Source organism: Salmo salar, chromosome ssa05 (genome assembly GCF_905237065.1).
Source record: "Salmo salar chromosome ssa05, Ssal_v3.1, whole genome shotgun sequence".
Classification (NCBI taxonomy): domain Eukaryota; kingdom Metazoa; phylum Chordata; class Actinopteri; order Salmoniformes; family Salmonidae; genus Salmo; species Salmo salar.
The window spans coordinates 44,543,862-44,570,427 of NC_059446.1; the positions used below are offsets into that span (position 1 = coordinate 44,543,862).

The 26,566-nt window shown below is 41.8% G+C and overlaps 1 long non-coding RNA gene across 1 annotated transcript; it reads right to left on the bottom strand.

The window, feature by feature from the left end:
* Positions 1 to 21,783: 21,783 nt before the first annotated feature.
* LOC106604968 (uncharacterized) lies at positions 21,784 to 25,766 on the bottom strand. The gene is made up of 6 exons (XR_001328771.1): positions 25,653 to 25,766; positions 24,908 to 24,979; positions 23,351 to 23,378; positions 23,084 to 23,173; positions 22,355 to 22,487; positions 21,784 to 22,249 (listed from the first exon to the last, which is right to left on the bottom strand). It is a non-coding gene; the product is annotated as an uncharacterized lncRNA (long non-coding RNA).
* Between the last annotated feature and the right edge of the window lie 800 nt (positions 25,767 to 26,566).

A 26,566-nucleotide genomic window follows, 5' to 3' on the forward strand; every position in this document is an offset into this window, starting at 1 on the left:
TGTATAGTATATGAGTAGTGTAGGGTATGTAAACATTATATAAAGTGGCATAGTTTAAAGTGACTAGTGATACATTTATTACATCCAATTTGTAATTATTAAAGTGGCTAGAGATTGAGTCAGTATGTTGGCAGCAGCCACTCAATGTTAGTGATGGCTGTTTAACAGTCTAATGGCCTTGTGATAAAAGCTGTTTTTCAGTCTCTCGGTCCCAGTTTTGATGCACCTGTACTGACCTCGCCTTCTGCATGATAGCGGGGTGAACAGGTAGTGGCTCGGGTGGTTGTTGTCCTTGATGATCTTTTTGGCCTTCCTGTGACATCGGATGGTGTAGGTGTCCTGGAGGTTAGGTAGTTTGCCCCCGGTGATGCGTTGTGCAGAAGTTTGTGAGTGTTTTTGGTGACAAGCCAAATTTCTTCAGCCTCCTAAGGTTGAAGAGGCGCTGTTGTGCCTTCTTCACCACGCTGTCTGTGTGGGTGGACAATTTCAGTTTGTCCGTGATGTGTATGCCGAGGAACTTTAAACTTTCCACCTTCTCCACTACTGTCCCGTCGATGTCGATAGGGGGTGCACCCTCTGCTGTTTTCTGAAGTCCACGATCATCTCCTTTGTTTTGTTGACGTTGAGTATGAGATTATTTTCCTGACACCACACTCCGAGGGCCCTCACCTCCTCCTTGTAGGCCGTCTCGTCGTTGTTGGTAATCAAGCCAACCACTGTAGTGTCATCTTCAAACTTGATGATTGAGTTGGAGGCGTACATGGCCACACAGTCATGGGTGAACAGGGAGTACAGGAGAGGGCTGAGAACGCACCCTTGTGGGGCCCCAGTGTTGAGGATCAGCAGGAAGTCCAGGCCCCAGTTGCACAGGGCGGGGTCGAGACCCAGGGTCTTGAGCTTAATGACGAGTTTGGAGGGTACTATGGTGTTAAATGCTGAGCTGGAGTCGATGAACAGCATTCTTACATAGGTATTCCTCTTGTCCTGGTGGGTTAGGGCAGTGTGCAGTGTGATTGCGATTGTGTCGTCTATGGACCTATTGGGGCGGTAAGCAAATTGGAGTGGGTCTAGGGTGTCCGGTAGGGTAGAGGTGATATGATCCTTGACTAGTCTCTCAAAGCACTTCTAGATGACAGACGATTTGACTATGAATGTGTGATTTAAAAAAAATATATGCTTATTTTGGGGAATTTAAAACCATGTATTCTTTTTTTATGTACGAAAAATTGGTCCCACTTGTGTGGTGCGCAATTAGGTTTTTAGTGAGGGGTGACTTGTTACAAAAGGTTAATAAAAGACAGTTTGACAAAGTAAAAGACAGTTTGACAATTAAATTACCCTTGTTGGTGCTTTTAGGGGTCAAAATATACTGAGTGTACAAAACAATAGGAATATGGAACAGGTGAATCCTATAATCCCTTATTGGTATCACCTGTTAAATCCACTTCAATATGTGTAGATGAAGGGGATGAGATGAAATCATTATTTTTAGGCCTTTAGACAATTGATACATTGATTGTGTGTGTGCCATTCAGAGGGTGAATGGGCAAGACAAAATATTTAAGTGACTTTGAACGGGGTATGGTAGTAGGTGACAGGGGCACTTGGTTTGAGTGTGTCAAGAGCTGCAACGTTACTGGGTTTTTCACGCTCAACAGTTTCCCTTGCATATCAAGAATGGTCCACCACCCAAAGGACATCCAGCCAACTTGACACTGTGGGAAGTGTTGGCGTCAGCATGGGCCAGCATCCCTGTGGAATGCTTTCAACACCTTCTAGAGTCCATGCTCTGACGAATTGAGGCTGTTCTGAGGGCAAAAGGAGGTGCAACTCAATATTAGGAAGGTGTTCTTAATGTTTTGTATACTGTTTTGTATGTTGGTGCTTTTAGGGTTAAAGCTATGTGTTTTCTATTTGCTAGGCTGACACTCTATTTGGAAGTCAGTCAGACCTCTGCTATACCCTACTATTCCCTTCTCCGTGTAGAGTACTAGTGAAGAGGTGATAAATTAGCTCTGATGCTGGAAATCTGGATTGTCTGGAGTTTAGAAATGAGCACTGCAGTGCAGAGAGGATGATGACACTGCAGAAACTGGCCACAGGGGCAATGTTAAACCATGGCTATATTAGCACTAATTGATACAGTGGCTGTGGTAATCATGGGTATTTCAGCAACAGACAGTGTGTCTGGTTGATAGTGTAAACTCAGGTAACACTGGCTATTTCAGTAGTGATGAAAGTGATGACCATGGAAACCCTGGGTATTTGAGTGGTAAAAAAAAAGATGGGGACTGCTGCCTAATGAATTTTTTTTGCTGCATTAAATATGCTTCTCTTGTACTTTCTTATCCTTTTGCAGGGTATCCCAGGTCCACATCTTCTAATCTAATTTAAACTAAGCCATTTGTGACCTGGCCATGGATCTCAGGTCTGAACTCAAAACCGAAGGAAGTACTATTGATTGGATTTTTAGAAGGCTCTTCCTGGTAAAATAATTGATGTATCTCTGTTTCCCCACAAGCCAGTTGCATTTCAATGACTCAAGCGCTGCTGAACAAATAGGTACAAGCACAGAGCCATTTTAAGTGAACAAACAGGAAAATGAATGAATTGGGGAGTCAAGTTTTGTCGCTATGATCTGCCTAGGGCCTTTTATACATGTAAAGGTCAACCTTTCAAACAACAAGTTATCAAGTAATGGGTTTGTGTCTGCATACCTTAACCCCAACACTACTCATCAATAAAATGTATTTATAAAGCCCTATTTACATCAGCCCATGTCACAAAGTGCTATACAGAAACCCAGCCTAAACCCCAAACAGAAAGCAATGCAGATGTAGAAGCACGGTAGCTAGGAAAAACTCCCTAGAAAGGCAGGAACCTAGGAAGAAACCTAGAGAGGAACCAGGCTCTGAGGGGTGGCCAGTCGCCTTCTGGCTGTGCCGGGTTGAGATTATAACAGTGCATGGCCAAGATGTTCAAACGTTCATAGATGACCAGCAGGGTCAAATAATAATAATAATAATAATCACAGTGGTTGTAGAGGGTGCAACAGGTCAGCACCTCAGGAGTAAATGTTAGTTGGCTCTTCATAGCCAAGCATTCAGAGTTAGAGACAGAAGGTGCGGTAGAGAGAGAGAGTCGAAAACAAGGTAGCACGTCCGGTGAACAGATCAGTGTTCCATAGCCACAGGCAGAACAGTTGAAACTGGAGCAGCAGCACGACCAGGTGGACTGGGGACAGCAAGGAGTCATCAGGCCAGGTAGTCCTGAGGCATTGATATAACCCCACCCACTTTGTTAAAGCACAGCCCCTACACTCTATTCTGCTTTTGGACTTTTTATGTTTTGCATTGTTTTGGACAGCAATTATAGGGTTAGGGTTATTTTTTTATTATGCTGCAATCTGAAGGGCACAGTGGTATATTGGGCAGGTGTTTCCCCAGGAAGAGATGGATTAAATAATATTTATCCTTTGATTAAATTGGGTTGAGGAAAATAACCACTCAAGGGAAGGCAGAATGAATTATAGAACAATGCTTCAAGTTGACCTCTACACCTGCAACCACAATGTTTAATCTCTGTCAGAAGTAAGTAGGTCACAATTTTTTATGAAAATAATTTTGAACTCAGGGTACATTCTGAAATGCTACTGACCCATTTCTGCATAAGCATATTTATTGCTTGGAGTTATTGCAAAAAAGCAAAAATGCTTTGTGATGCATCGGTCTTAAATGGAAATCAAGGGGTTTCCCATATATGAGATATGATTTTATAGAAATAGGTACACTTTTTCCAGGAGCCATAGGCCACACTTCAAAATGTTATATGTTCATTTTCAGGAAATTAATCTACAGCACACCCAAAACAGTTTCATAGTGAATGGCAGAGCTTGCATAAAATGTCAAATATGATAATTAAAGAGAACTTTGTATCCCGAAAGGTTGGGGAAATAATTACAATATTATTTTTACATAAAAGTTGATAACTGCCTATCTCAATTCAGAGTAGATAGGGCACCTGGCAAAGGTCATAATCAGAGCTGGCATGCCCCATGCCAAGTGATAACAAACACATAGATTCTTGCCATTTGAATGTTCCTCCTCTAGCAGTCAGATACTAGCAGTGAGAAGTTTCACAAGCAATATTCTGATGTAGGCTCTTGGCTAATGTCTATGGAGCAAGGGTCACTTTACATTTGAAGTTGCTCTTCAACAGTCAGATCCAAAATTATTGGCACCATTGATAAAGATGAGCAAGAAAGACTATGTGCTCTATTTCTGGCTGGTGTTAAGCCATCACAATTGTCAAACGCACACCTGTTTGCAATTTCAACCTTTTAAAGCCAACCCCTAGCACCAGGATTGGTAATTTTTCTGTTTTATATGAGCTCGCATAGACTGAGGTGGGAGGGGTGGCGATACCTGTGGTGCGTCCTTAAAAACATGCGCCGAAGTGGTAATTTCAGTATGAGCTGGTGAGAATATTTAAGACAAACTGAAAGCTGTTCTTAGCGTTAATGTGGTTTGTTATGGCATGGAATTTGACAACGGAAGCTCAGTCTATCCAGCCCTGATACAAAGTGCCCATATGCCCATGGAACAAGAGAGATGTGTCACACCCTGATCTCTTTCACCTGTCTTTGTGCTTGTCTCCAACCCCACCCTGTGTATTTATACCTGTGTTTTTTGTCTGTTGCCAGTTCGTCTTGTCAGGTCTTACCAGCGTGCTTTCCCGTCTTCCTGTTTCTCAAGTTCTGTTTCCTAGTATTCCCGGTTCTGACTATTTCTGCCTGCCCTGACCCCGAACCTCGACCTGCCCTTTGTCTGCCCCATGTTTACAATAAATCGTCTGAGAGCTGTACTATCTGCCTCCTGTGTCTGCATCTGGGTCACATCATGAGTTCTGATATTTCGAACTGGCCATGACTGACCCAGCAGACTCAGACAAGCTCCACAATGCTGTCTCCCAGCAAGGAGCCACCACTGGAAGACACAAGGAGTTACTGCAATGCCTTATGAAGGGACTCCATACCCTGGCAGAATGCCATGACCAGGCATTCAATACATTGCTGGAGCAATTCTGTGGATTTCCTACTAGTCAACGGGCCACACCAGTAATCCCCCAGACTCTCAGCAACCCCTCCAGCAGTGGCGTTTCTTCCCAGCCTACCGCAGTGTCCTGAGAACCCTGCTTACCTCCTCCTCCGGAGCGCTACACATGCATGTTGGTATTATTTTGGATGTATGTAAAAACTGCTCCTTGTAGGCTATAAAAACTGCTCCTTGTAGGCTTTTACTCTCTATTCCGGACGTCACAGATGACCAATCCTTATAGCATTTAGCCATACCCTTATCCTCCTCCTCCTCTGTTCCTCTGGTGATGTAGAGGTGAATCCAGGCCCTGCAGTGCCTAGCTCCACTCCTATTCCCCAGGCGCTCTCTTTTGATGACTACTGTAACCGTAATAGCCTTGGTTTCATGCATGTTAACATTAGAAGCCTCCTCCCTAAGTTTGTTTTATTCACTGCTTTAGCACACTCTGCCAACCTGGATGTCCTAGCCGTGTCTGAATCCTGGCTTAGGAAGTCCACCAAAAACTCTGAAATCTTCATCCCTAACTACAACATTTTCAGACAAGATAGAACGGCCAAAGGGGGCGGTGTTGCAATCTACTGCAGAGATAGCCTGCAGAGTTCTGTCCTACTATCCAGGTCTGTACCCAAACAATTTGAACTTCTACTTTTAAAAATCCATCTCTCTAAAAACAAGTCTCTCACAGTTGTCGCCTGCTATAGACCACCCTCGGCCCCCAGCTGTGCTCTGGACACCATATGCAAACTGATTGCCTCCCATCTATCTTCAGAGCTTGTGCTGCTAGGTGACCTAAACTGGGACATGCTTAACCTCGCTAGGCTAGGCGGGACGAATTCGTCCCACCTACGTAACAGCCACTGCTATCCTGTGGCGCGATTTTCAAAACCTTAAAAATCCTATTACTTCAATTTCTCAAACATATGACTATTTTACAGCCATTTAAAGACAAGACTCTCGTTAATCTAACCACACTGTCCGATTTCAAAAAGGCTTTACAACGAAAGCAAAACATTAGATTATGTCAGCAGAGTACCAAGCCAGAAATAATCAGACACCCATTTTTCAAGCCAGCATATAATGTCACCAAAACCCAGAAGACAGCTAAATGCAGCACTCACCTTTGATGATCTTCATCAGATGACAACCCTAGGACATTATGTTATACAATACATGCATGTTTTGTTCAATCAAGTTCATATTTATATCAAAAACCAGCTTTTTACATTAGCATGTGACGTTCAGAACTAGCATACCCCCGCAAACTTCCGGGGAATTCGCTAACATTTTACTAAATTACTCACGATAAACGTTCACAAAAAGCATAACAATTATTTTAAGAATTATAGATACAGACCTCCTCTATGCACTCGATATGTCCGATTTTAAAATAGCTTTTTGGTGAAAGCACATTTTGCAATATTCTAAGTACATAGCCCAGGCATCACGGGCTCGCTATTTAGACACCCGGCAAGTTTAGCACTCACCATAATCATATTTACTATTATAAAATTTCATTACCTTTTGTTGTCTTCGTCAGAATACACACCCAGGACTGCTACTTCAATAACAAATGTTGGTTTGGTCCAAAATAATCCATCGTTATATCCGAATAGCGGCGTTTTGTTCGTGCGTTCCAGACACTATCCGAAATAGTAAAGAAGTGTCACGCGCATGGCGCAATTCGTGACAATAAAATTCTAAGTATTCCATTACCGTACTTCGAAGCATGTCAACCGCTGTTTAAAATCAATTTTTACGACATTTTTCTCGTAGAAAAGCGATAATATTCCGACAGGGAATCTCCTTTTCGGCAAACAGAGGAAAAAAATCCCAAAGGCGGGGGCGGTCGGGGTCATGCGCATAAGCTAGTGTCTCTTGATCGGCCACTTGAGAAAGGCGATAATGTGTTTCAGCCTGGGGCTGGAATGACGACATTCTGTTTTTTCCCGGGCTCTGAGCGCCTATGGACGACGTGGGAAGTGTCACGTTAGAGCAGAGATCCTTAGTAAATGAAAGAGATGGAAAAGAAGTTCAACAAATGGTCAGACAGGCCACTTCCTGTAAAGGAATCTCTCAGGTTTTGACCTGCCATTTGAGTTCTGTTATACTCACAGACACCATTCAAACAGTTTTAGAAAATGTTGGGTGTTTTCTATCCATATGTAATAAGTATATGCATATTGTAGTTACTGGGTAGGAGTGGTAACCAGATTAAATCGGGTATGTTTTTTATCCAGCCGTGTCAATGCTGCCCCCTAGCCCTAACAGGTTAACACCCCAGCCGTCCTACAATCCAAGCTTGATGCCCTAAATCTCACACAAATTATTAATGAACCCACCAGGTACCACCCCAAAGCCGTAAACACGGGCACCCTCATAGATATCATCTTAACCAACTTGCCCTCTAAATACACCTCTGCTGTTTTCAACCAAGATCTCAGCAATCATTGCCTCATTGCCTGCATCCGTAATGGATCAGCGGTCAAACGACCTCCACTCATCACTGTCAAATGCTCCCTGAAACATTTCAGCGAGCAAGCCTTTCTAATCGACCTGGCCCGGGTATCCTGGAAGGATATTGACCTCATCCCGTCAGTAGAGGATGCCTGGTTATTTAAAAAAAAAAAACATAACTTAAATAAGCATGCCCCATTCAAGAAATTTAGAACCAGGAACAGATATAGCCCTTGGTTCTCTCCAGACCTGACTGCCCTTAACCACACAAAAACATCCTGTGGCGTTCTGCATTAGCATCGATCAGCCCCCGTGATATGCAACTTTTCAGGGAAGTTAGAAACCAATATACACAGGCAGTTAGAAATGCCAAGGCTAGCTTTTTCAAGCAGAAATTTGCTTCCTGCAACACAAACTCAAAAAAGTTCTGGGACACTGTAAAGTCCATGGAGAATAAGAACACCTCCTCCCAGCTGCCCACTGCACTGAGGACAGGAAACTCTATCACCACCGATAAACCCACTATAATTGAGAATTTCAATAAGCATTTTTCTACGGCTGGCCATGCTTTCCACCTGGCTACCCCTACCGCAGACAACAGCACTGCACCCCCCCACAGCTACTCGCCCAAGCCTTCCCCATTTCTCCTTCTCCCAAATCCATTCAGCTGATGTTCTGAAAGAGCTGCAAAATCTGGACCCCTACAAATCAGCCGGGCTAGACAATCTGGACCCTTTATTTCTAAAATGATCTCCCGAAATTATTGCAACCCCTATTACTAGCCTGTTCAACCTCTCTTTCGTGTCATCTGAGATTCCCAAAGATTGGAAAGCAGCTGCTGTCATCCCCCTCTGCAAAGTAGGGGACACTCTTGACCCAAACTGCTACAGACCTATGTCTATCCTACCCTGCCTTTCTAAGGTCTTCGAAAGCCAAGTCAACAAACAGATTACCGACCATTTCGAATCCCACCGCACCTTCTCCGCTATGCAATCTGGTTTCAGAGCTGGTCATGGGTGCACCTCAGCCACGCTCAAGGTCCTAAACGATATCATAACCGCCATCGATAAGAAACAATACTGTGCTGCCGTATTCATTGACCTGGCCAAAGCCTTCGACTCTGTCAATCACCACATCCTCATCGGCAGACTCAATAGCCTTGGTTTCTCAAATGATTGCCTCGCCTGGTTCACCAACTACTTCTCTGATAGAGTTCAGTGTGTTAAATTGGAGGGCCTGTTGTCTGGACCTCTGGCAGTCTCTATGGGGGTGCCACAGGGTTCAATTCTTGGGCCAACTCTTTTCTCTGTATACATCAATGTCTTGTAGATGACCTGGAGCCAGTGGGTTTGGCGACGAGTATGAAGCGAGTGCCAGCCAACGAGAGCGTACAGGTTGCAGTGGTGGGTAGTGTATGGGGCTTTGGTGACAAAACGGATGGCACTGTGATAGACTGCATCCAGTTTGTTGAGTAGAGTGTTGGAGGCTATTTTATAGATGACATCACCAAAGTCGAGGATCGGTAGGATGGTCAGTTTTACGAGGGTGTGTTTGGCAGCATGAGTGAAGGATGCTTTGTTGCGATATAGGAAGCTGATTCTAGATTTAATTTTGGATTGGAGATGCTTAACCTGTTAGGGCTAGGGGGCAGCATTTGCACGTCTGGATAAAAAAAATGTACCCGATTTAATCTGGTTACTAATCCTACCCAGTAACTAGAATATGCATATACTTATTATATATGGATAGAAAACACTCTAAAGTTTCTAAAACTGTTTGAATGGTGTCTGTGAGTATAACAGAACTCATTTGGCAGGCAAAACCCTGAGACATTTTCTGACAGGAAGTGGATACCTGATGTGTTGTATTGACTTTAAACCTATCCCATTGAAAAACACAGGGGCTGAGGAATATTTTGGCACTTCCTATTGCTTCCACTAGATGTCACCAGCCTTTACAAAGTGTTTTGAGTCTTCTGGAGGGAGATCTGACCGAACAAGAGCCATGGAACGATGATGTCCCATTAGACACCTGGCGCGCGAGTTCATGTTGGGTACCCTCGTTCCAATACGTTATAAAAGAGTATGCATTCGTCCACCTTGAATATTATTCATGTTCTGGTTAAAAAAGGCCCTAATGATTTATGCTATACAACGTTTGACATGTTTGAACGAACGTAAATATATTTTTTCCCCTCGTTCATGACGAGAAGTCCGGCTGGCTTAGATCATGTGCTAACAAGACGGAGATTTTTGGACATAAATGATGAGCTTTTTTGAACAAAACTACATTCGTTATGGACCTGTGATACCTGGAAGTGACATCTGATGAAGAGAATCAAAGGTAATGGATTATTTACATAGTATTTTCGATTTTAGATCTCCCCAACATGACGTCTAGTCTGTATCGCAACGCGTATTTTTCTGGGCGCAGTGCTCAGATTATTGCAAAGTGTGATTTCCCAGTAAGGTTATTTTTAAATCTGGCAAGTTGATTGCGTTCAAGAGATGTAAATCTATAATTCTTTAAATGACAATATAATATTTTACCAATGTTTTCTAATTTTAATTATTTAATTTGTGACGCTGACTTGACTGCCGGTTATTGGAGAGAAACGATTTCCTCAACATCAATGCCATAGTAAAACGCTGTTTTTGGATATAAATATGAACTTGATAGAACTAAAAATGCATGCATTGTCTAACATAATGTCCTAGGAGTGTCATCTGATGGAGATTGTAAAAGGTTAGTGCATCATTTTAGCTGGTTTTATGGTTTTGGTGACCCTGTCTTTGACTTGACAAAACATTACACACAACTCTTGTAAATGTACTGTCCTAACATACTCTAAATTTATGCTTTCGCCGTAAAACCTTTTTGAAATCGTAAAACGTGGTTAGATTAAGGAGATGTTTATCTTTCAAAGGGTGTAAAATAGTTGTATGTTTGAAAAATTTGAATTTTGACATTTATTTGGATTCAAATTTGCCGCTCTTGAAATGCACCTGCTGTTGATGGAGTGCACCACGGGTGGCACGCTAGCGTCCCACCTAGCCCATAGAGGTTAATGTGAGTCTGCAAGTTGAGTTTACAGTCTAACCAGACACCCAGGTATTTGTAGTTGTCCACGTATTCTAAGTCAGAGCCGTCCAGAGTAGTGATGCTGGATGGGCGAGCAGGTGCGGGCAGTGATCGATTGAATAGCATGCATTTAGTTTTGCCTGCGTTTAACCTGTTATGGCTAGGGGGCAGTATTTTCACGGCCGGATAAAAAACGTACCCGATTTAATCTGATTATTACTCCTGCCCAGAAACTAGAATATGCATATAATTATTAGCTTTGGATAGAAAACACTCCAACGTTTCTAAAACTGTTTGAATGGTGTCTGTGAGTATAACAGAACTCATTTGGCAGGCCAAAACCTGAGAAGATTCTGTACAGGAAGTACCCTGTCTGACCATTTCTTGGCCTTCTTGATTATCTCTATCCAAAACAGGGGATCTCTGCTGTTACGTGACACTTCCTACGGCTCCCATGGGCTCTCAGAAGGCGGCAAAAAGCTGAATCGTGGCTTTGCAGGCCCCGGTTGAAAAACATTAGCGCGTTTGGATAGTGGCCGGTCACAGTACTATGAGACTCAGGCTCGTGCACGAGGGGATCCCATGCTTTTATTTTCTCTCTCTTTGTACGTAAACACGCTTTCCCGGTCGGAATATTATCGCTTTTTTCCCAGAAAAATGGCATAAAAATTTATTTTAAACAGCGGTTGACATGCTTCGAAGTACGGTAATGGAATATTTCGAATTTTTGTCAAGAAATGCGTCGTGCGCGTGACCCTTATTTACACTTCGGATAGTGTCTTGAACGCACGAACAAAACGCCGCTATTTGGATATAACTATGGATTATTTTGAACCAAACCATCATTTGTTATTGAAGTAGCAGTCCTGGGAGTGCATTCTGACGAAGAACACCAAAGGTAATCAAACTTTTCTAATAGTAAATCGGAGTTTGGTCAGGGCTAAACTTGGTGGGTGTCAAAATAGCTAGCCGTGATGGCTGGGCTATCTACTCAGAATATTGCAAAATGTGCTTTCACCGAAAAGCTATTTTAAAATCGGACACCTCGATTGCACAAAGGAGTTCTGTATCTATAATTCTTAAAATAATTGTTATGTTTTTTGTGAACGTTTATCGTGAGTAATTTAGTAAATTCACCGGAAGTTTGCGGGGGGGTATGCTAGTTCTGAACGTCACATGCTAATGTAAAAAGCTGGTTTTTGATATAAATATGAACTTGATTGAACAAAACATGCATGTATTGTCTAACATAATGTCCTAGGCGTGTCATCTGATGAAGATCATCAAAGGTTAATGCTGCATTTAGCTGTGGTTTTTTGTGACATTATATGCTAGCTTGAAAAATGGGTGTCTGATTATTTCTGGCTGGGTACTCTGCTGACATAATCTAATGTTTTGCTTTCGCTGTAAAGCCTTTTTGAAATCGGACAGTGTGGTTAGATAAAGGAGAGTCTTGTCTTTAAAATGCTGTAAAATAGTCATATGTTTGAACCCCCCCTTAAAAGATTTAGATGCACTATTGTAAAGTGGTTGTTCCACTGGATATTATAAGGTGAATGCACCAATTTGTAAGTCGCTCTGGATAAGAGCGTCTGCTAAATGACTTAAATGTAAATGTAAATATAGTGCTTAAAAAAAAACAAAGAAAAGATTTCAACATGAAAATTGTTTATTAACTAATTAGGAAAAACGTAGAACACGCAAAGGCTTAGGTAAAAACATTATCAAGACCAAGGCCTATATCGTAAGATCCATTGAGTGAGTTTGGTTCAGATACGAACAAAGGAATCTAGTCTGAGAACATATTTGTTTTCCGGACTGGCGGAATGCTTGCACATCTCTGGGAGGAAGGATGTTAACGTTGCACAGCAGCTGAAACCTGGTTCCATCTGACTGAAAGCTCCTTGGCCACAACAACACCAGTGTCCAGACAATTGAAGCTGTAAAGGAGACAAAAATAGACAAGACATTAAAACTTTACATACCAGCAATAACATTAAATGACCTGCAAGTTCAATCAATAAGATCAAAGTACAAAGACAAAATACGTGAAGTGTTGCTTGTTCACCCTAGATCAACTCCTTGTACTGGTGACAGAGAGCAGGTTTATGCTGAAAGACAAATTCCAGAAATGTAGGTTAAACAAATCAAATCAAATGTGATTGCTCACATACACGTGTTTAGCAGATGTCATTGTAGCGAAATGCTTGGGTTTCTAGCTCTGACATTACTTGTTAGCTATTACTGCACTGTCTTACATTTTCACAACATATACCCAATACACACAAATCCAAGTAAAGGAATGGAATTAAGAATTTCTGGGCTAATAATGTAAGAAATAATACATAAAAAAACTAAATAGTTGTCACGTCCTGACCATATACTTAGGTTTTTTTGTATTATATTTGGTCAGGACGTGGCAGTTATGTTTGGTTATGGTATAGTGGGGTTGTGAGTGTTGGGGTAGGTTCTAGGTTAGGTATTTCTATGTGGAGTTTAGTGAGTGTATGTTTGTTTGGTTAATTGGGGTTGGGACTCTCAGTTGAAGGCAGGTGTTGTCTATCTGCCTTTGATTGAGAGTCCCATATAGTGGGGTGTGTTTGTTTGATTTTTGTGGGTAATTGTAATTTTGCACTGTGTTTCGTTTCACCTGTGAAACTGTCACCTTTCTCCTCTGAGTGTTTATTTTGTTTTGTCGTTTCCATCTAAAATAAATATGATGTGGAACAGTCAACCTGCTGCGTATTGGTCATCGAGTGATTTCGACATATCTTCCGATGAGGGAGAATACGAGGAACGTGACAGAATTACCCACCGACAACGGACCAAGCAGCAGAGGAAGGAGCAGCACAAGGAGAGGCACCAGGAGAAAGGCTATCTGGAGTCATGGACTTGGGAGGAAATCCTGGACGGGAAAGGACCATGGACTCAAGCTGGGGATTATCGCCGCCCACAGTGGGAGATCGAGGCGGCGAGAGCTGAGAGGCGCTGGTATGAGGAGAGGGAGCGCAACGGACACGGGAGGCAGCCCCACAATTTTTTTTGGGGGGGGCACACGGGGAGATTGGCGGAGTCAGGTGGTAGACCTAAGCCAACTCCCCGTGCTTACCGGAAGCAGCGTGGTACTGGTAAGACACCGTGTTATGCTGTGGAGCGCACGGTGTCCCCAGTGCACGTTCAAAGCCCGGTGCGCTACATACCAGCCCCCCGCAAGTGCCATGCGAGTGCAGGCATCGAGCCAGGGCGGATGGTGCCAGCTCAGCGCGTCTGGTCTCCAGTGCGCCTCCTCGGTCCAGGTTATCCTGCGCCGGCGTTGCGCACTGTGTCTCCAGAGCGCTGGGAGGGTCCAGTTCGCCCAATGCCTGCTCTCCGCCCGTGCCGGGCCAAAGTGGGCATTCAGCCTGGAGTGTGGGTAAAGAGTGTCCGTACCAGAACTCCAGTGCTCCCCCACAGCCCGGTTTATCCTGTGCCTCCTCCTCGGACCAGGCCTCCAGTGGGTCTCCCCATCCTGGTTCATCCTGTGCCACCTCCCAGGACCAGGCCTTCAGTGGGTCTCCCCAGCCTGGTGAGTCCTGTGCCACCTCCCAGGACCAGGCCTTCAGTGGGTCTCCCCATCCTGGTTCATCCTGTGCCACCTCCCAGGACCAGGCCTCCAGTGGGTCTCCCCATCCTGGTCCGTCCTGTGCCACCTCCTCGGACCAGGCCTCCAGTGGGTCTCCCCATCCTGGTCCGTCCTGTGCCACCTCCTCGGACCAGGCCTCCAGTGGGTCTCCCCATCCTGGTTCATCCTGTGCCACCTCCCAGGACCAGGCCTCCAGTGGGTCTCCCCATCCTGGTCCGTCCTGTGCCACCTCCTCGGACCAGGCCTCCAGTGGGTCTCCCCATCCTGGTTCATCCTGTGCCACCTCCCAGGACCAGGCCTTCAGTGGGTCTCCCCAGCCTGGTGAGTCCTGTGCCTGTGCCCAGGGCCAGGCATCCATCATGTCTCCCCAGCCTGGTGAATCCTGGGTCAGGGCCGTCGGAGGATCCGACACCGGGGTGCGGCCCAGAGGATCCGACACCGGGGTGCGGACCAGAGTATCCGACAACCTCTTGCGACCCGGGACTGAGGGGAGCTGCCTGTGACCCAGAACCGGGTGAGTCTGGTCACAATTCTAAAATAAAGTTGATTAACTATGACTGTGATGATTCTGCCTACAACCCAGAACCGAAGGAGTCTGCTTACAGCCTGGGACCGACGGAGTCGGCCCACGAACCAGAACCAAAGAAGTCTGCCTACTGTCCTAAGCCCAACAGGTCTGTCTACGGTCTGTTGGACAGTAGGCCAGAACCGGAGCCACCTCCAATAGAGGTGGGTTGGGGAGGGGGGGTGTAGCACTGTGCCGTCGTTGACGGCAGCCACCCTCCCTTCCCTCCCTTTAGTTAGGAGGTTAATTGTGTGTTGTTTTTTTTTGGTTTTGTTTTTTTCTGTTGGTTTTGTGCATTCAGTGTATGCACCTTTAGGGGGGGGGTAATGTCACGTCCTGACCATATACTTAGGTTTTTTTGTATTATATTTGGTCAGGACGTGGCAGTTATGTTTGGTTATGGTATAGTGGGGTTGTGAGTGTTGGGGTAGGTTCTAGGTTAGGTATTTCTATGTGGAGTTTAGTGAGTGTATGTTTGTTTGGTTAATTGGGGTTGGGACTCTCAGTTGAAGGCAGGTGTTGTCTATCTGCCTTTGATTGAGAGTCCCATATAGTGGGGTGTGTTTGTTTGATTTTTGTGGGTAATTGTAATTTTGCACTGTGTTTCGTTTCACCTGTGAAACTGTCACCTTTCTCCTCTGAGTGTTTATTTTGTTTTGTCGTTTCCATCTAAAATAAATATGATGTGGAACAGTCAACCTGCTGCGTATTGGTCTTCGAGTGATTTCGACATATCTTCCGATGAGGGAGAATACGAGGAACGTGACAATAGTGCAAAGTTTCCTAAGAGCTAGAAGCAAGCAAAGCTCTGTCGACGCCATTTTAGTGGATTCTAACACCAGAAGCATCAAGATGTTTTTTTGTAATGTTGTAATTTCAATAACTTGATTTCAATAAAAACCTTGAACCCACCTGTCCCTGACTTATTCTAAATATGTGTATTTTACACTATAGCAGTACTTTCAGACAAATATCATAAAATACACAAACTTTCTGAGCATTTCATCCTCAAAGTGCCTGGTCAAAATTATCATATGCGTATTTAAGGGTAGAATAGCAGGGCCTTGATGAGTACCAATAGCCACAAGTCTAATAAATCTATTTAACTAGAAAAGACTGGCCTCAGTGGACCCCCCTTCATGTCAATGTAATTTGGATGTGTTTTATGAATGTGTTAGGTAACATTGGAATACCAAATGTAAATGTTTGAAAGAACATTTCATCACTTTCACTTAATTCCAACACTTCCCACAAACAAGTCTCTTGCAGTTGAAATAGGTGCCGGGAACTGTGCGCATTTTTGGTTCTCGTGGAATCTTTGCTGATGCTTTGGCCCTCATTATGTCTCTCACATAGCCCATGTGCCAGACTAATGATGAGGGTTCTCCTTCTCATGGGTGTTGTTCATGCACTGCTGAACAACATGTGTGCGTTGATACCAGCCAAGTCAAGCATGTTATAGAACACAGCAACAGGCCAGCATCAAGTTCCTCCTTTCACCTTGTACAGCCGTGCCATCTGATCCAAAACATTATCCTACACTCACTCACCTGCTGTCCGATATGGATCCTTTCCAAGATGTGGAAAGCCATTCAATATAAATCGGAATAATATTAATCAGAGATGTCATGATCCATTTCTTCCCTGCCATATGAGTCATTTTCATTCAGATCTTGTAGCAATGCTAATGCAGCATGTTCATCCATTCATCTTGGTCTTACCATTGTAAATGACGTATGCTCTCACTGTGTAGCCTATTCCAAGTAGGCCTGAAGTAGACTAATAAGGCCGCAACCTAGTCTCAGAGCATTTCATATTATTTGTATGTAAATCTGAGACCGTCCATTTCGTACGATATGTTACATTTCATATTGTATGTATTAATTTGTGGATGTTATCACCATTTGGTATGATATGTTATGAATTACAACTTAAGTAACCATCTGTATTATGTAACCATACCAAACATCGACTTTAGAAATGGCAAAGTAAGAGGCTTTGGTGGAAATTCTTAGTGAGTCGGACCTATATGATGGCAGCAACCTGGACACTCAGGTGAAGAAGAATGTTTTCGAGAAGGATTGAATTATGTAAGTAAATTATTTGTATAACTTTCTATAGTTTACTATATGAACTTAGCATTTGTATATAGTTGTGAGCTGCATCTTTGTGCTTTGTATTTACAGTATAGTGATGTCCTGTCCTGTGTAGCCTATATCCTGTGTATTATTACAAAGCAGTTATACAGTATATTGTAAAGTGAAAAGTTTTAGAACACCTGCTCATTCAAGTTTTTTTTTAATTTTTACTATTTTCTACATTGTAGAATAATAGTGAAGACATCAAAACGATGAAATAACACATATGGAATCATGTACAGTGGTTCCTCCTTTAAAAGTTGGTCATACTGCAGCACACATTGCAGGCTGCTGCAGCATTCTATGGCACGTAATTTAATTGTCAGCCATTTTTTACGTTAATGCAAGTTAGTGCTATTTTGACCACCAGAGGGCAACTTTGAGAAGCATTTGATAGTCTCCCATATCGGAATTACTAGAGAATAAAAAAAAACATCTAATAACATAGTGCATGGGATTGGTTTTAAGAAATTTGTCTTAATTAATTTGATTAATATTATGGTGTTTCTATTCCCGAGAATAATGAAACCCTCAGGGTTTCCGTTAGGATGGAATGGAAAATATTGCGCTGTACAACATGACGGTCGGGAGTAGGCTACAGCATAAGAGGATTGGAGGATTCTAAATTAATATCTAAGGGGCATAACATTTCCACACCCTAATTGTAGTGTAACCAATAATCATTTTGCCTATGTTAGGCCTACAGTATATCTAAAAATATATTTTTAATGACGTGACTCTCCGCCAATGAATGAATATATAAGCGGCATTTTCCATTAGGATCTGTGAGAATATCTATGGGGCTTTTATATAATTGTAAATTAATTAATTAATAATAATCATCGCTTTGTTTAAAAAGTATCTGTATTTTGGAGATTTCATTTTCATTTAACCTAGAGTTAGTGAGAGAAAGGCAATTCTTGAACATGGGGTGAGACATTCTCACTAATTTCTAAATAAAGCCAGTTTGTTATTTAGAATTATTTAACTTGATTATTTAGCAGACATCACTTGCTTATATTCAATCAACACACCTGTTATGGACAGGAGTTCCGCTAGCGGAACCCCTAGCCAAAAGCCAATGTAATAGCAGGGCGCGAAAAACAAAACAGCAAAAATCTCATAATTCAATTTTCTCAAACATACAACTATTATACACCATTTTAAAGATAAGATTCTCCTTAATCCAACCACAGTGTCCAATTTCAAAAAGGCTTTACGGCGAAAGCAATACATTAGATTATGTTAGGACATCAACTTCACAAGAAAAACCACGCAGCCATTTTCCAAGCAAGGAGAGGCATCACAAAAAAACAGAAATAATCACTAACCTTTGACGATCTTCATCAGATGACACTCCCAGGACTCAATGTTAGACAATACATGTATGTTTTGTTAGATAAAGTTCATATTTATATCCAAAAACCCCATTTTACTTTGGCGCGTGATGTTCAGAAAAAGTATTGCCACCCAAAACTTCCGGTGAATGAACACATCAATTTACAAAAATACTCATCATAAACGTCGATAAACTTTAACCTCTATGGGCAAGCGTCCCACCTACTCAACAGCCAGTTGAATCCTGTGGCGCGTTATTCAAATACCTTAGAAATGCTATTACTTCCATTTTTCAAAAATATTACTATTTTACACCATTTTAAAGATAAGACGCTCGTTAATCTAACCACACTGTCCGATTTCAAAAAGGCTTTACAACGAAAGCAAAACATTAGATTATGTCAGCAGAGTACCCAGCCAGAAATAATCAGACACCCATTTTTCAAGCTAGCATATAATGTCACATAAACCCAAACCACAGCTAAATGTAGCACTAACCTTTGATGATCTTCATCAGATGACAACCCTAGGACATTATGTTATACAATACATGCATGTTTTGTTCAATCAAGTTCATATTTATATCAAAAACCAGCTTTTTACATTAGCATGTGACTAGCATGTGACTAGCATTCCCACCGAACACTGCCGGTGAATTTACTAAATTACTCACGATAAACGTTCACAAAAAGCATAACAATTATTTTAAGAATTATAGATACAGAACTCCTCTATGCACTCGATATGTCCGATTTTAAAATAGCTTTTCGGTGAAAGCACATTTTGCAATATTCTCAGTAGATAGCCCGGCATCACAGGGCTAGCTATTTAGACACCCAGCAAGTTTAGTACTCAACAAAGTCAGATTTACTATGAGAAAAATGTTATTACCTTTGTTGTCTTCGTCAGAATGCACTCCCAGGACTTCTACTTCAATAACAAATGTTGGTTTGGTCCAAAATAATCCATCGTTATATCCAAATAGCGGTGTTTTGTTTGTGCGTTCAAGACACTATCCTAAAGGGTAAATAAGGGTGGCGAGCATGGCGCAATTCGTGACAAAAAAATTCTAAATATTCCATTACCGTACTTCGAAGCATGTCAACCGCTGTTTAAAATCAATTTTTATGCCATTTTTCTCATAAAAAAGCGATAATATTCCGACCGGGAATCTGCGTTTAGGTAAACAGACAAAGGAAAAGAAAGCATTCGGTCGACGCGGGCACGTGCCTAAGCCCATAGTACTCTGAGTGGCCACTTGCCAAAAGCGATAATGTGTTTCAGCCAGAGCCTGCCTCGATATCGTTCAGCTTTTTCCCGGGCTCTGATAGCCTATGGAAGCCGTAGGAAGTGTCACGTTCCTTATCTTCATCGGAATGCACTCCCAGGACTCCCACTTCCACAAGAAATGTTATTTTTGTTCGAAATACTCCATATTTATGTCCAAATACCTCATTTTGTTCGCGCGTTCAGATCTCTATCCAAAGGCAAAATGCGCGAGCTTAAAACCAGAGACAAAAAGTAAAAAAGTCCATTACCGTTCTTAGAAACATGTCAAACGATGTTTACAATCAATCCTTAGGGTCTTTTTAACATAAAACGTCGATAATATTCCAACCGGACAATAGTGTATTCATTACAGAAGAAAAAGAAGGAGCGGGGCGCCAACGTGCCTGCGCAGTAAACAACTCACTGCTCCCAGGCAGTCCACTGATAGAGTGAGCTCCTATTCTCTGCCCAGTAACAGTAGAAGCACGTTTCTAAAGGCTGTTGACAGCCAATGGAAGCCTTAGGAAGTGCAATGTGACCCCACAGACCCTGTAGTTTCGATAGGGATTAGAAAGAAAAACTACAATCGTCAGATTTCCCACTTCCTGGTTGGATTTTTCTCAGGTTTTTGCCTGCCATATGAGGTCTGTTATACTCACAGACATCATTCAAACAGTTTTAGAAACTTCAGAGTGTTTTCTATCCAAATCTACTAATAAAATGCAATATTTGACTCTGGGCCCGAGTAGCAGGCAGTTTACTCTGGGCACGCTTTTCATCCGAACGTGAAAATACTGCCCCCTATTCCTAATTAAGAATATAATGGAATATAATTGAACGTTTTCGTTTCTCCATGCTTGTCTCAGAGCAGCACGGAACGGTGCTGAAATAGACATCCACCGCGGGAAGGTTATATATAATTTTATTTTGGAGATTATTTTGTTTAAAAAAAATTACTGTGAGTGATTGTGATCTGAATAAAGGTCAAAATAATATTTATAAAGGCCAAAATATAGCCCTGCTAATAGCCATAATGACTCATGACAACACGACCATGTGTGTTTGAAAGAGCATTTTCCAGTAAGCAACAATTTGTTTTCCTTCATTAGACAACTTTGTTCCAATATTTCTGTAATTCAGTGATATTTATTCCCATAGTAATTCTTTATGGATCCATAACTAAATCAACATCTGCATTTTGAAAGAGTATTTTTATCATTATTTTATTTACGAAAGCATAAAGATGCTGATGAAAAAAATACAGCACTGTACAGTATAAGCTTTTACATTTGGATAATAAAGCATTTAAAGCATTTTGAAGATATAAGCCACCTGCATTTGTTTATCAGGCTTCTGTGCAGTCTGACAAGTAAACATAGCATACAATACATACTGTAGTAAACATGGGGAAGTGCCTAATTCCTTACAACAAGGGAAGCAGGCCATGTCCAGACTTTCTCAGTGACCTCAGTTACCTTCAATAATGGCTGTACTAGAGAATGCAGGCACGCGGGAGACCGGGGTTCAATTCCCAGATGGGGAGGAAGGAGTAGGTTGTCCTTGTAAACAAGAATGTGTTCTTAACTGATTCCATATGTGTTATTTCATAGTTGTGATGTCTTCACTATGATTCTACAATGGAGAAAATAGTAAAAATTAAGAAAAATCCTGCAATGAGTAGGTGTGTCCAAACCTTTGATTGGTACTTGCTTAATTAATTTGATTAAAATGATGGTGTTTCTATTCCAAGAAAAACCAAAAACCCTCTGGGTTTCCGTTAGGATGGTATGGAAAATATGACGCTGTACAACGTGACAGTCGGCAGTACAGTACTGGGCTATTTAGCTAAAGAAACCCCATGTCCTGCGTGTATAGCCGTAACGGAAATTTTGGTGACCTTATTTGACCTTTTCTGCTGCTTTTGAGATACGGTTCGATCCCTCCTTGGGGCACTACTTGACTGAGTAAATAAAATACTAAACCATCACAATACAGTAACTATTGGTCACTCTATTATGTATTATTCTATGTATTCATTGTAGAATTGTGTCAGTTATTAATGATAAACCTTTAAACTGAACTCTTCCTCCCCTCCCTCCCTATCGCTCTATTTTTCAGCTCCAGATGACAAAACCTACACAGTCCAAGGGTTGCAGGTCTGCCAACTTCCTTCTGGTCATACATTGTATTCAGAGAAATATCCAATAAACCAGACATTGCTTTAACTGTGAATGTACTTTATTGCAGATATTTTCCTCAAATAAAATGTAGCATACATACAACAAACAACTTATTACAATTTATTTACATTGGGTCTAATGTGCGTTTGTGAGAGGGAGACATGTTTTTCAACTCTGAAAAAAGCACACAGAATTTCCTCAAACTGTAAACATTAAGCCATAGTCTTTTACAATATTATCATTCACACTTTGATTTGATAGATATTTACAGTAATTATGTAGATATTGGTTATGAAGGAGTAGATATCTCCAATCTGAAAATAAAATGGAGCAAACATTAAATAAACAAGTAATTACAACTTATTTACTTTGTGGATAATGTGTGTGAGTGCATGTTATTTTATTTTTCCTTGTCAGCCACCCATCTCTGCTTTGTCAGTCTTGATAGGCCCAGTGTATGCACTTCTGGGTGAGGCTGTCAGGCAGTGGTGAAGTGCATGGCAGATCTGAAAGAGAGATGCACAAAGTGACAGTAAGTATACAGCTCAACAACATGTCTGTGTGTACATCTGCTGGTATGAGTGAGCATATGCAATATAATTCTGAATTACATGTATCCATCTGGGTATCCTCAAAAGTTTCTCCCTTCACTCCCAGTGTAGTAGGAACTGGTGCAGCCGGTAAATTAAATACTACAGCAGAGGACTGCTGTGACAGCAGCTGAACTGCTGGGGGTTGGCAGACCTAAAATAGAGAGGAATATTTTTCTTAACTGACAATAATCATACAACTAAATAGACTGAATGAGTGTAAGGCCTAGATTCAATCAGATCAAGCATTAACCAGCGATAGCCGACAACTGCATAGCTGATGTTTTGGCGGTGTCTGAGGTGTAACTGCGTTGGATCTGTCAAACCAGTTAGCAGCAGCTCTTGATCATTGTCACAAAACTACACCCGTCTTACTCTCGTTACAAGTTTAGAACGAGAAAGTGTAGGTTATATAGAAATAATGCCGCTCAAATTCAAAATCATTCAACTAAATAAAGTGGATTTCTATCAGCCTACTCGAGGTGTAGATTACATCTCAATTTGCAGTGTTCTAACTTGTAAATAGGGCTGCATGAGTTTTCTGTTAATGCGACTCCGTGCAACCAATGGCAATATCCACTTTAGGTATAATGCCAGGAGCCGCTTGTGAATTTGACAGCTCTAACACAGTTCCACCTCAGACACCTCCAAAACAACCGCTATGTGGATGTCGGCTAAAGCGGACGTGATTGAATAGAGACCCAAGTAAGGGAGAGTGTGCATGTGTGTATACATGCATGTGATAATTACCTGTATCACCTGTCGTGGCCGGTGTAGCAGATGCAGGGGCAGACGACTGCAGCTGTGAAGACTGTGGTTGAGCTAATAGGGGTGTCAGATCTAAAATAGAGAGGAACAATTTTCTTACGTTAAAATAATTATACAACAAAACAGAGTGATTGATTGAGTGTGTATACGTGTGTTTGATCATCACACTGCTTCAGGTCTACAAGCCTCTGGAAGTTCCAGCCTGCCACTTCAGACCTGGAACAGCTTGGTGGAAAGACGGTTGGTTACCTGTCACCCACCGAGCAGGTTGGCAGTTCTGAAAAATGGCCACAATATAATTTTAATGACAAAGCCTTGACTACACACTAACCTAAACAGAACAGACAATGGGAGGCGTACAGTAGTACATAGAGCCATGACTACATGGAACTCTATTCCACATCAAGTAACTCATGCAAGCAGTAAAATTAGATCTTAAAAAACAGATAAAATACGCCTTATGGAACAGCAGGGACCGTGAAGAGACACATGCATACACACGATAACATACGCACTGTACACACACGTGCACAAGGATTTTGTGTTGTAGATATGTGGTAGTAGAGTAGTGGCCTGAGGGAACACACTTAATGTGTTGTAAATGTATTGTAATGTTTTTAAAATTGTATAACTGCCTTAATTTTGCTGGACCCGAAGAAGAGTAACTGCTGTCTTGGCAGCAGCTAATGGGGATCCATAATAAATACAATACAACAAATGAATTAAGTTTGTGTGTGTGTGTGTATCTGGCAACCCACGCAGCAGACTTCATTTTCATAACTGCTCATTGTACTTGCCGTTGCAATCTGATATGTGTGTGTTCTGTGTTATTATGACCACATCCTTGTAGTAGGCCATTCAGTGATTAGCTTGGGAAAAATTACTATCAACAGTGTACAGTAAAAATTATATAAAATATTCAGATCTGGATTGACAAGTAGGCTAAATCATGTGAAGTTACAAACCTCTAGGGCTTAGTCTACACTCAAGTTAAATAAAGGCTGCAGGACATGAGCTCTAGGACCATGCCTCAGGACTACCTGGCCTGACGATTCCTGGCTGTCCCTGTCTCCAGTCCACCTAGTCATGCTGCTGATCCAGTCTCTGCTGTTTCTGTCTGCAGCTATGGAACCCTGACCTGCTCAAGGCTCAATGGAGGTACTAACTTGTCCCAGACCTGCTGTTTGATCCTGTCTCTCTTTACCGGACCTACTGTCTCAACCTCTAAATGCTCAGCTATAAAGAGCCAACTGGCATTTACTCCTGAGGTGCTGAACTATTGCACCCTCTATAAACCTATTTTATTTGACACCGATGGTCATCTATGAACGTTTAAACGTCTTGAAGAATAGTCTGGCTAAATGGCTGTACTCTTTTATAATCTCCACCAGCACAGCCAGAAGAGGACTGACCACCCCTCAGAGCCTGGTTCCTCTCTAGGTTCCTGCCTTTCATCAATCAATATGTGCACAGTAAGCACCTACACTTATATGGTACCCTTGCACTGTGACTAACACGATACATTTCTCCATTCAAGTACTTACAGTCATGTTACATCTGTGTTATTATAAACAGTAAAAAAACAGAATGGATCTCCTTCATACTACCATCGTAGTTTCCTTTAAAACAACATGAAAACATAATTCAGTATTTCCTGGCCACGTCTACATTGCTTGCTCTTTGAGGTTTTAGGCTGGATATCTGTATAAGCACGTTGTGACAACTCCTGATGTAAAAGGGGCTTTATAAAATACATTTGATAGATTGCTTGTATATGCTTTTATTCATGTCAGTAACTCTAAATACCTTAATTAAACCAACACTTTTCCTGGTCTTTCCTGCTCGGGACAGGGGGCTTCAGGTTTGGGAATGGAGGGCCTAGATAATTAGAATATTAACAATAATTAGTGTCCACATTTATGAATGAAATTCAATATGGGTTAGCTCTGTATCTCATCTGATTGAGAATTGCTGACGATATACTGTATATGTCTATTTCCTTTTGAAAATCTGCCACCAAACCACACAATTCTATCTAGTGAGAGTGCACACAATTAGCTTATTTTACCAAGTCAAAAATAATATAATTTTGTCAAGGGACTCAATTAATAATGACGCTAGCCTACTGCACCCCATATCAACCAACTTGCCAACTAGTAGTGACAAGGCTATATTGTTGTCATTCAGTAATACTGTAACGTTACTGTAGCCTACTGTACATCACATTATTATCCACCTAGCTAGCGATAGCTTAGCTTGCTCCAAAAAAAAACATGGATGACAACAGGCTTTTTAACAAAATATCTATCTAGCTTGTATGATTGCATGTAAAACAACTTTACAGATGATTACAAAGTTTGAAAGCAAAGTTGACTTTGTATGCTGCTCTCTCCGGAACTAGATTGAGGCATCCAGATATTAGGTTAACTAGCGCCGTTAGCATATGAAAGTATCTATCCATCAACAATGTCGAGGTCAAAAACGAAGTAAACTATGTTAAGCCATGCTGATAACTCAAATCGGACTAAAATAAGTAACAGGCTGAACGTACATTTCTGTGACTAACAAGATAACTTTAGCTTGCCAGCTCAGTGACCGGTGAGGCACCGATTCCTGTTTAAGGAGTGCGTTCCTCCCACGTCCTGCATGGAGAAGCGCCACTGAGTCAACATGTGGTCAGAATTATATTACATCCGGGTTGGTTTACAAACCCCATTGACAATGCATGGGAAACTGTTTAGAGCCATTTAGCAAAAGAAGCCCCGGCTGCGCGAGGGGTCCAGTCTCAGAGCTGCGCGAAACGGGGCTAAAATAGACTCATGTAGCCTACAGTAGGCCTACAATATTGTAATGACCGTGCGGATATCGACTCTGCTGATCGAGCATGCTTTTGCAGCACAGTCGATAGTGCGCTAGACTTCGAGCTAGAAGGTCGAGGGTTCGAGACCTGCTCCCTGCCGTTTCATTACAGTATATTGAAAAATATGACGTGACACTCCGCCAATAATTACATATAGAGGATTAGAGGATATTTCTGTAGTTCAGTGATATTTATTCCCATAGTAATTCATTATGGATTCATAAGTAAATAAACATTGGCATTTTGAAAGAGTATTTTTATTATTATTTTATTAATGAAAGCATGAAGATGCCATTATTAGTTACATTGTTTTAGTTCGAACATGCAGACTGGCACTAAGAACAGAACAGCAGGAACGTGTCCCTAGTCAGCGCCATTATTAGTGCAATGCCCCTTAAAAGTTTTGGAGATGATTTCGCTTTCAAATAAGTAAAATGACCGAGAAAAAGGCCATTCTTGAGCATGGGGTGAGACATTGTTACTAATTTGTAAATAAAGCCAGTTTGTAATTTAGAATCATTTATTTCTTTTTTTAGAGGTAGACAAACCAAAAACATACAGTTATCTCATGGGCCTCCCAGGTATTGAACCAGCATCTGTAGCGA